The 11,259-nt window shown below is 34.9% G+C and overlaps 1 protein-coding gene across 1 annotated transcript in view; it reads left to right on the top strand.

Moving 5' to 3' along the window:
• The first annotated feature begins 1,318 nt into the window (after nt 1-1,318).
• Nucleotides 1,319-11,259, top strand: part of LOC129218146 (protein PALS2-like) — a 188,473-nt gene continuing 178,532 nt past the window's right edge. Inside the window, exon 1 of the mRNA XM_054852361.1 lies at nt 1,319-1,477. The gene's annotated coding sequence lies outside the window, so the exon portion shown is untranslated. The remainder of the gene's footprint in view (nt 1,478-11,259) is intronic.

The following is an 11,259-nucleotide window of genomic DNA, read 5'->3' as shown; positions in this document are numbered from 1 at the left end:
CGGTTAACCGGTAACTACCGGTTGAGCTCGTCGAACGCAAGCATTGAAAGCGTTTCAAAATTCGCCGCCGGGAACATTGGGCACCGAACATTTTGGGCCCCGGGAATACTTGGCACAATATGCTCGGCGCCCAAAGTTCCTGGCGCCTAAAGTGCTCGGCGCCCAAAGTTCCCGGCGCCCAAAGTTTCCGGTGCCCAAAGTGCTCGGCGCCCAAAGTCCCGCCGCCCAAAGTGCTCGGCGCCCAAAGTTCCCGGCGCCCAAAGTTTCCGGTGCCCAAAGTGCTCGGCGCCCAAAGTTCCCGCCGCCCAAAGTGCTCGGCGCCCAAAGTTCCCGGCGCCCAAAATGGTCGGCGCCCAAAGTTCCCGGTGCCCAAAGTTCCCGCCGCCCAAAACGCTCGGCGCCCAAAGTGCTCGGTGCCCAATGTTCCGGGCGCCCAATCTTCCCGTTTCGGACGACACAGGTCCTTCGTTGATGCATTAAAAAAAGCATTTCTCTCTACATATATACGCTTTGAACTACTTTCTGAGGCATTATATTTCAAATAAATCTAAAGAAGTTCTTCTGCCCTTATATAGAAGTTTGGTAAGACCCCATTTGGAGTATGCTGTTCAGTTTTGGTCTCCTTATCTTAAGAAAGACATTAATGTATTGGAAAGGGTTCAAAGGCGGGCTACAAGGCTAATAAGTGGACTTTCCCACTTAGATTATGATTCCAGGCTTAGAAGGCTAAAAATGTACAGTCTTGAGCAAAGAAGAGACCGATGAGACATGATTCAGCTGTTTAAATTTATTAAAACGAAAGATGTTACGGGGCTGAAGTTTAGCACTGAAAACAGGACAAGGGGTCATTGTTTTAAGCTATTTAAATCTCAGGCTAACTTGGATATTAGGAAAAATTATTATTTTAGCTGGGTAATGGAACCTTGGAACAGCTTACCGGAAGAGGTGGTAATGAGCAAAGGAGTAGACAGTTTTAAGAGGGCCATTGATCTTCACTGGGGATTGTAAATTGACTAGGACCAGTCTAGCTGGGCCCAGAGCCTATTGCTGGTCGTCACTTTTGTATTTGTAATCTGCAGCATGTATAGCGTGTGCAAAAGCATAGATTTTATTTTCAGTTTTCTATTTTCCTGACGAAAATAAAATTTTCAAATTTACACTGAAATCACCTACGTTCTCGTCAAATTAAACTACAATGCACGAGCAGCGTCCTCTAGCAAGCGAAATTTTGTTGCCACATTTCGGAAGCGAAGATTTCCTTTTAGCTCCTTGGTCATCACTGACACGACCAGTCTCCCGTTGGTCGGGATTTAACCATACCATACGTTTGTTTTGTTTAGGAAATGTAACATACTCAGACTTAGATTGCTCAATTTGTTTGTTACATCCTAAAATTTTAATTGATTTTTTCATCGTGTTTGTTATTGTCTTTGTTTGAACTTATATGACTGCAGATTACAGTCTAAAGGAAATGATTGTAAGCTTAATTTTCATGCATTATTTAATTTAATTAATGTTAACATTTTGTTTGTAAACATCAAAATGTTTATGTAACATCACGTTTCCCTGCATTTCATTGAAATACAGAATTCCCTTTTTCTAGTAGCAGATGCATACAAGATGATCATAAAATATTTGCTACATCACAAATCTTAAAAGTTAAATTTATTGTTGAATACTCAATTAATAAGCAGTTTGCAATCCTTATTTTTGGGATAGTTTTGATTTGCAGCTCATCTCAATTCTTGTATTAATGCAGAAGTTTATGTTTTTGAATATCTCATTGTCTTGTGGATGTTTTAACTCATAGTTGTGTTTAAATTGATCTTACACCACAGATTTGGAAGCTGTAAATAGACTGGGAGTTGTTCCCGTTGATTTCCTTTTGTTTACACAGGGTGGTAACGCAATCTGGAAATCAGGGAATATTCAAAAAATTTTAATTTCTGGAAAAAATCTGGGAATACTCAGGATGTTTTAATTTCTCGAAGCGTCAGAGAAAGTTATAATTTGCAATGAACAAGCTGCCAAACCTCTGCAGTTTTCCTCTCCATGACATTTCTTTTCATACAAACACACACACTACAAAAACTTTGCATATATATATATATATATACATATATATATATATATATATATATATATATATATATATATATATATATAATAATTATAATAAAAGTGAAAAATATTGGAAAGACTACACCAAAAGCCATTAGATGCGAAACCCCCTGCTATTATTTTTAGGTTTAAGCTCTTGTTTATTGTTTATAGTTTAACATGTTGTGCGTTTTGCCCAATGTTACTCTATATTGCAAATACTGGAGCTTAGACACTCTCTTTTAGTTAAATTTTTTGGTCTTTTGACCATATTTATTGAATCCTCCACGGCTGATGAGCTCTGGATTCATACTTTGTCTATTCCTATTAAATAGCTGCTTGCAATTTTCCTTTTTCTCATCATTATTTCTTATATAAATTATTTAATATTTTGGTATTTGGCTTGCATAATATATATATATATATATATATATATATATATATAGATATATATATATATATTTATTTATTTATTTCTATATATACATATTTAACATGAGATACATTTTAAGAACATATTTTAAATATAAATTCAAAGACATTGAAAAAAATGAAAGAATAAATACTAAAGTGTACTGTAATGCCAGCGCAAAGCTGCTAGAAACAAAAACAGTACAAACATACTCATGAATAAACAATCTAAATAAAATTGAAGATGCGAAAAGCAAGAACACCAAAATGAAAAAAGGTGAACCAGGGACCGACACTTTCTCAAGAAGAGGACCGGTCCCTAAGTTCACAAGACCCTTTCAGTATAGCAAGAGGAAAGGTCCCAATAACTTACTACCCTCTCCGAGAGCCCTTGGAGGAAAATTGAACAAGAAAACATACCTGAAAAATAATGAACGAAAGCATTATTTTTTAGGTATGTTTTCTTGTTCAATTTTCCTCCAAGGCTCTCGGAGAGGGTAGTAAGTTATTGGGACCTTTCCTCTTGCTATACTGAAAGGGTCTTGTGAACTTAGGGACCGGTCCTCCTCTTGAGAAAGTGTCGGTCCCTGGTTCACCTTTTTTCATTTTGGTGTTCTTGCTTTTTGCATCTTCAATTTTATTTAGATTGTTTATGTATGAATATATATATATATATATATATATATATATATATATATATCTTAATATATAAAAATCTTCTGTGCGTATGTTTGTCACCATAAGGCTTTTTAACGGCTGGACCGATTTTGATCAAATTTATTGTATGTAATTAAGTTGTAGTAAGCATGGTTTCGAAGCGCGATGGATTGAATCGGAAACGCTTTTGTTAATGAATTAATTTAAACATTGGATGGCTATATCTCCCAAATGATTAATATTTATTTTAACCTATTGTTTGAGCAAGAACTGAAATAAATATTTAACCCGTTGCTAAAAGACAATAAGAAAGCCAGCTCTGCTTTTTATAATGAAATTTCCTACTGTGATATATCAATTGCGATTAGATAAAACGTAGAGAGAGAGAGTGAATCCTTCATTTCTTGAAAGCAACAATTTTACGTTATACAAAAATCTTCTGTGCCTACGTTTGTCACCATAAATCTTTTAAACGGCTGGACCGATTTTGATCAAATTTTTTGTATGCAATTAAGTTGTGGCAAGCATGGTTTCGAAGCGCGATGGATCGAATCGGAAACACTTTTGTCAATGAATTAATTTAAACATTGGATGGCTATATCTCCCAAATGATTAATATTTATTTTAACCTATTGTTGAGCGAGAACTGAAATAAATATTTAACCCGTTGCCTAAAGACAATAAGAAAGCCAGCTCTGCTTTTTATAATGAAATTTCCTACTATGATATGTCAATTGCGAATAGATAAAACGTAGAGAGAAAGAGTAAAGCCTTCATTTCTTGAAAGCAATGATTTTACGTCCCTTGATATATTTTAAAGTAAAGTACTGCAAGGTTCACGCAAAAAGTGTGTTCTGTCCTCGTAGTTTAACCATGTGACCGGATCGGTGCTTCAGGTTTTCCTAAGCAAATGATCAGAAAGTACCGTACCTAGCAACATTTGTTTCTCGGCTGAAATCCATCTGAGTTTTGGTACCAATATAAAGAATTCTTTAAGGATTATCTAACTAATCAGTACATTATTAAATGGAAAGATGATGGAATTTAAAGACGAAACAAATTTTATTTTCGTCCAGATAAATTTCAACAGGGTGATTCTGTACACAAAAGATCAGTGCAGTGGAAGCTCTTTATCTTTGGTGGAAAGAACAAATTAGGCAATATATGAAGTTTTGAAAGTTTTCGTTCAAAAGATCAGATTGGTAATCGGTCGGAGTTGGCTTCGCTCACTGATCGGCTGCATTACAGTAACGTGGTGGCTTGGCGACTTTGGCTATAATCAATAGAGTTGCATGATCATTAGTTTACATTTTATAGCTACTGTTAATGTAATTTATTGTATTTTTTGTTTATTTGGCGAAATCTTTCAAATTGCACTGAAAACAGAACAAGGGGTCATTGTTTTAAGCTATTTAAATCTCAGGCTAACTTGGATATTAGGAAAAATTATTATTGTAGCAGGGTAGCGGAACATTGGAACAGCTGACCGAAAGAGGTGGTAATGAGCATGGGAGTAGATAGTTTTGAGAGGGCCATTGATCTTCACTGGGGATTGTAAATTGACTAGGAATCAGTCTAGCTGTGCCCAGAGCCTGTTGCTGGTCGTCACTTTTGTATTTGTATTTATGACCAATTCATTGGGAATAAAAGTGTCTTCACCATAAAATAAAACCATGCAACCTCTTTTGCCTACTCTATCTTGTTTAAACAAACTATACCTTGCAATATATGTATAATAAATCTGCATCATATTCGGTAGCCCATGTCTCCGTAATTCCTTTAACATCCAACTTCTTATCTATAATTATGCTTTTCAATACTGCCACTTTGTTCCTAATATTGCAAGAATTGTATAGAAAACTTTAAGTGTACCGAAATTGCTTTTATTTAACACGATGAAATTTCTAAAATCACAATTGTTAAAATTACTATTCTCATTTGACACTCTATATCCATTTCTAGCAATACCTAAACACAAGCCCAGATCTATAAATTTTTGGCTTGCCTGCAACAAAATCTGTAGGGCCACCTGTATCCCCAAAGGCTAGCAGTGTATATTTGCATAGTTTACAAGTCTTAGTGCTGTTTTTTTTTCCAATTTCTTGAGCTGTAGGACCCTTTAAAGTTGTGGACCCTCCCTTGCTGCAAGGTCTGTGTAACATATTGTATACTAATGAGCATCGACTTGTAGCGCATGCGCGGTTGCCAATGCTTTGGCTGGGAAAGTCAGTCCATGGAGTGTGAATAAAACAGTTAGACCTTCATATTACTTTGTCCTCCTTATTTTGGTATCATCATTCCACACACGTTGAAGAACCCAACCCTGGATGATTTATAACTATATAACATGGTTGCAGCTCACGGAACAACAAAGTGGAAATTGATAACAACCTGTTAAGTGCGTTCAACAAATCTTGATTTGGACCTTGCAAAACTGTAAGTAGAATTTTTTTATTTCGAGATGAAAGCCAAATCGCCTACAGCATTATGCTTGGAAGGTAACGTTCCAGAAAATTGGAAAAAGTTCAAACAGAGATTTAATTTTTATCTAGAGGCAACAGAGAAAACAAATAAGGCGGATAAATTAAAAGTAGCATTGTTGCTAACATGTATGGGCGAAGACTGTTTAAAAGTTTTGGCTAAAGATTGCGATTTCGAAACGCAGGAAGAAAATTTAATTCGAGACCTTTTAATTATTGGCATAAATGATGTGGCAGTTAAGGAAAAACTTTTGATAGAATCGGATCTAAATTTAGAGCAGGCCATGAAATATTGCCGTGCTAAAGAATCGAGCACTAAGCAAATTCAACTAATGAGTCATGCGTCTTCGGAAACCGATAGTAAAGAAATTAGTGTAGCATCGGTTGTTGACGGAATCAATTCCGAGTGGAAAGAAAAAATACATATTAACACCACTAAGGTATCTTTTAAAATTGACACGGGTGCGGAGGTCAATATTCTTCCACTATCATACTTTAAAGTAAGTAAAAGAACTGAAAATATTAAGAAGACTAGTAAAATTTTGAGGTCGTATACAGGACATTCTTTAAATGTCATAGGAACTTGTGAATTTTTGTGTAAATATGGCGATAAAGCTGAAGTCTTGGAATTTTATGTTGTTAAGCAAAATTCGAGTATTTTAATTGGCTTGAGTTCTTCTGAAAAGTTAGGATTTATTAAAAGAAATCAAATAATTTCAGTTGTTGAAAATGTTGATTTGTTCAAAATGTACAAGGATGTTTTCACTGGCAGTTTGGGTAAACTTTTGTATACATATGACATAAAATTAGACAAAAATGCAGTTCCAAAAATTTCTGCACCTAGAGTTATGCCAGCGTCTTTAAAGGGAAAAGTTAAGGCAGAGATTGATAACATGGTGTCAAAAGGGGTACTTGAAAAAGTTACTGAACCAACAGACTGGGTTAACCCTATTGTTGTAGTACAGAAACCAAACAAAGAAATAAGAATTTGTATGGATCCCAGAGGCTTAAATAAGTATATTAAAAGAGAGCATTACCCAATACCAACCCAGCAAAGTCTTTTTTCGGAATTGGAGGGAGCTAAATTTTTCAGTGTCTTGGATGCCTCAAGTGCATTTTTACAAATTCCTCTAACAGAAAAAAGTTGTAAATTGTGTACCATTGCCACGCCTTTTGGACGCTATAAGTTTTGTAGATTACCGTATGGATTAAGCAGTTCACCTGAGGTGTACCAGAAAACTATAGAAAATATATTTATTGATATAAATGGTATTTTAATATACATTGATGATATACTTGTGTTTGGGAAAACTCAAAAAGAACATGATGCCAAGTTAAAAGCTGTTCTAGATAGAGCTCAAGAGCATGGTTTGAAATTATCTAAAGAGAAGAGTAAAATTGGAATGGATTCTGTTAAATATTTGGGTTTTGATTTATCGAAGAATGGACAGTCTATAAATGAAAACAAAATTAAAGCTATAGTAGAATACGGCACGCTAAAGAATAAAGCAGAACTTCAAAGATTTTTAGGTATCATTACATTTCTAGGAAAATTTATACCAAATTTATCTGACAGAACAGGTATATTAAGGAAGTTACTTGGAAAGAATGTAGAATTTGTATGGAGTTCAAATGAACAAAGGGCGTTTGAAGACTTAAAAAAATGTGTTACAAACTCTCCTGTTTTGTCTTTCTACAACAAAGATAAACTCTCCATAGTGTCTGTAGATGCAAGTCAATTTGGACTGGGTGCTGTTTTGATACAAGAGGGTCACCCAATTGCATACGCGTCATCCTCATTGACAGAGACACAACAACGTTATAGTCAAATAGAGAAAGAACTGTTGGCAATTTTAATTGGTTGTAAAAAGTTTCATTATTTTATCTTTGGAACTAAATTTTTGGTTGAAACTGATCATAAGCCTCTAATAGGTCTATTGAAAAAGCCTATAGATAAGTTGTCCCCAAGACTACAGCGTATGGTTTTAGAATTATTTAAATATGATTTCAAACTAAAACATGTACCAGGTAAAAAATTATATATCGCAGATGCATTGTCTAGGACACCGTTAAAAGGTAGTGAAGATACTAGTTTTTTAGAGGCCGGAGCAGCAGTTGTTCATACAGTCCTATCAGCTACTGATGAGAAGACCGAAGTTCTAAAGATACTTCTAAAGATGCTACTAGAGATGATCCGGAGCTAATTTTAATAAAAAAATACATTGAAGAAGGTTGGCCGCAAAGTTTTAAACAGATGCCTGAGAAAACTAGAAGCTATTGGGACAAGAAAGCAGAACTTCACTGTTACAACGATTTAATATTTCTGGGAAATAGATTAGTAATTCCCACAAAGATGAAAGCTGAAATTTTGCAGAACCTACATTCAGCCCATCAAGGGATAACATCTTGCATAAACAAAGCTTCAAAAAACGTATATTGGCCAAATTTTTGTGAAGATATAAAAAAATTCATTAATGCATGCACAATTTGTCAACAACATCAACGTGCTAATGTAAAAGAAACTTGACTACCATACAGTATACCAACACTGCCATGGGAGGAGGTAGCTATTGATTTCATGTATCTACAAAAACAGACTATCTTTTATGTGTTGATTACCATTCCAAATTCATAGAAATTAAGAAATTGACAAAGAAAACAGCAGAGCCAGTTATCAATGCACTGAAACAAATTTTTAGGACACATGGTATACCACGCAGGTTGCATTCTGATAATGGTCCACCGTTCGATAGTAAACTTTTCCAAAATTTTACTAAGTCGTATGACATAGAGCCTGTAACATCGACACCTAAGTATCCAAAATCAAATGGAATGGTAGAGAAAGCTATTGGAACGATGAAATCAATTTTACTAAAAGTTATTAGAAGCAAAGGAGATCCCAACCTAGCAGTACTGGAATACAACAGCACTCCAAAATCCAGTTTGTTATCACCGTCAGAAATGCTTATGGGACGAAGACTTAGAACTGTAATGCCACAGAAAACATCTCTTCTCACACCAAAGTTCCCAACAGATGAAACAATAAAGATTTTAAAAAAGCAGCAAAATAAACAGAAAGAATATTATGACAGATCAGCTGTAAAACTGTCAACTCTAAAGAAAAATCAACCAGTTTTCGTACAGCTAGGGCACCGAGATTGGGCCCCAGGGACAGTTATAGAAAAGTTAAATACACCCAGATCTTACTTAGTGAAAACAGCGGCAGGAAGTGAACTTAAAAGAAATAGAATTCACCTTAGACCAGATGAGAGTAAAGAAAACATGGAGTTGGATGTAGATAAGGAAAAATTAAAATCACCATCCACCCAAATAGTAAGGGAGGATTCATCTGAAAATCCAACTGAGACTCTGCCTGATAATGTCTCAACCCCCAAACGAGAAAAACGCATAATAAGAAGACCCCTCAGGTTCCAGGACTATGTTTAAAAAAAAAAAAACTTTTGACATTTATTTCTCTTGAATATTTTAGTATATGTTGAAATTGTGATTGTTTTAGTAATTTTTGCACTTATTTGTCTTTATCATTTTAATCTTTAGTGCATGCTTAAATTGTGTTTGGTTTAAATCTTTTTTTTTTTGTTTTAAAAAAAAGGACGTGTAACATATTGTATACTAATGAGCATCGACTTGTAGCACATGCGCGGTTGCCAATGCTTTGGCTGGGAAAGTCAGTCCATGGAGTGTGAATAAAACAGTTAGACCTTCATATTACTTTGTCCTCCTTATTTTGGTATTATCATTCCACACACGTTGAAGAACCCAACCCTGGATGATTTATAACTATATAACAGTCTGGGTACACGGATTCAAGCCTGTCGAAATAATTATCATCCTTTTGATGCCTGATCCCTGAACAGTGCCCCCCATTCAAACTTAGTTTTTTGACTCTGAAGCCCCAAACCACTAATTATTTTGACTCCTTTATAGAGCTCAGGTTCAGGCCATCCCTAGCAATCCAATTGCGCTTACAAAAACTCCATACATCCACAAACCTGATACTGAGTAATACTTAGACTCATAAATTTTAATGGTTATTTTCTTTTAACAGAAATGCTTAGGAATGACCCCCCCCCCCCCCCAAAAAAAAAAAAAGACATTCAATATTCGCATTTCAATTTTGACGTCTTGAACTCAAATTATATTTTTTGAAATCATGAATTGCGATAAGTACCTTCTCATTGGGTTTCTTGTATCTACAAATGAAAGAGATTGGAAATAGTCAAGAAATTTACACCCACCATATTTTGACTGGGGATTTTCTAGAATTGGTAATACGCAGCGGCGTGCACAGGTGGGGGGGGGGGGACACCTATCTGGCCCGGACCTAAACCTGGAGGGAGCCCAAAACAGGCGAGATATACGTAGGGTCGTAGGGGTAAATAATAAATGGAGGGGAGTAGGTAAAAGTTATTTGTGACGGGCCCCAAAAATTTCTGTGCATGCCCCTGGTAATACGAGGCATATCCACGATAAAGAAATGGTGATTAGGATGCGGTAATACAAATAAAGAATTTATAGCCCATATCCACCAGTAAGTAGACTTATCATAAAGATTATTTGCAGCTTATAACGTTATGTATTCTTATTTCTTACCAATCTTAAATGATGGGAATTAGTGATCTGAATTTTTTTTTAAATTAAATTTTGCTGTTTAAGTTCATCTAATAAGTGTTTTTTTCCCCTGAAAAAATTTAATTTGACTCAAAAAAAAAGCCTTTTTTAAATGCTAAATCTGCTTGAGCTAAGCCTCAGGCGATTTGTAACTATAACGATGAAAATTTTGCTCTCTAAATAAATATTAAAAAAAAGCCGTTGCAATGGTAATCTGAAAAATTAGAACAACGTCAACTTTGGTCAAGTGAGGGAAATAAGCAATTCCTGATTGCTCAAAAAAAAAAAAAAAAAAAAAAAAAAAAAAAACCCTCAAATGAATGAAATTACTCTGGAAATATTTAAAAGAGCGTATTTCGGAGAAGATAGCCATACTTTATTTACATTAACTAAATCTAATTTACTTTTAGCATCTCACTCGAATAAAATATTTTGTGAGAATCTTCTTTCAAACAACCCTTAAAAACTTCATTTCACTTCTTATTACGTCATCGTAACAGTTTATTCATTTGTGTATCAACGTGACCCACGTTGGGTATAGTTGATAAATTTCGAGAGCAAATTTAAGATTTTATTATTGCGAATACATTATGTCAACAAAGGTTTGAAATCATTATTTTATAGGAAAATAGTACTTGCATCTGATGAAATTTTGTTTTGGTACGTAATATCAGTAGCAAAAAATATAAACTAACAAATGAAATAAGAATCAAAATGTAAAATATGCATAAACTATAACCAGTCTAACCTATTACAGTACAACCTCGATATCTCGAATCTCTCGGGACGGGAAAAAATTTTGAGATATCGAGTTTTCGAGTTATCAAGGTTTTTAAAAAATTACACTACTAACTCTCACATTTACACACACATACGCTATATGCATTTATATATGTACTACTGGACCACATCGAATTACGATCAATAAAGTAGTCTTCAATATTTCACTAGATTTGAAATTTTCCAATTGTCGAAAGTG

Source organism: Uloborus diversus, chromosome 3 (assembly GCF_026930045.1).
Source record: "Uloborus diversus isolate 005 chromosome 3, Udiv.v.3.1, whole genome shotgun sequence".
NCBI classification, from domain to species: domain Eukaryota; kingdom Metazoa; phylum Arthropoda; class Arachnida; order Araneae; family Uloboridae; genus Uloborus; species Uloborus diversus.
The sequence above is the reverse complement of the archived record's forward strand: the minus strand, read 5'-3'. Positions and strand labels throughout refer to the sequence as shown.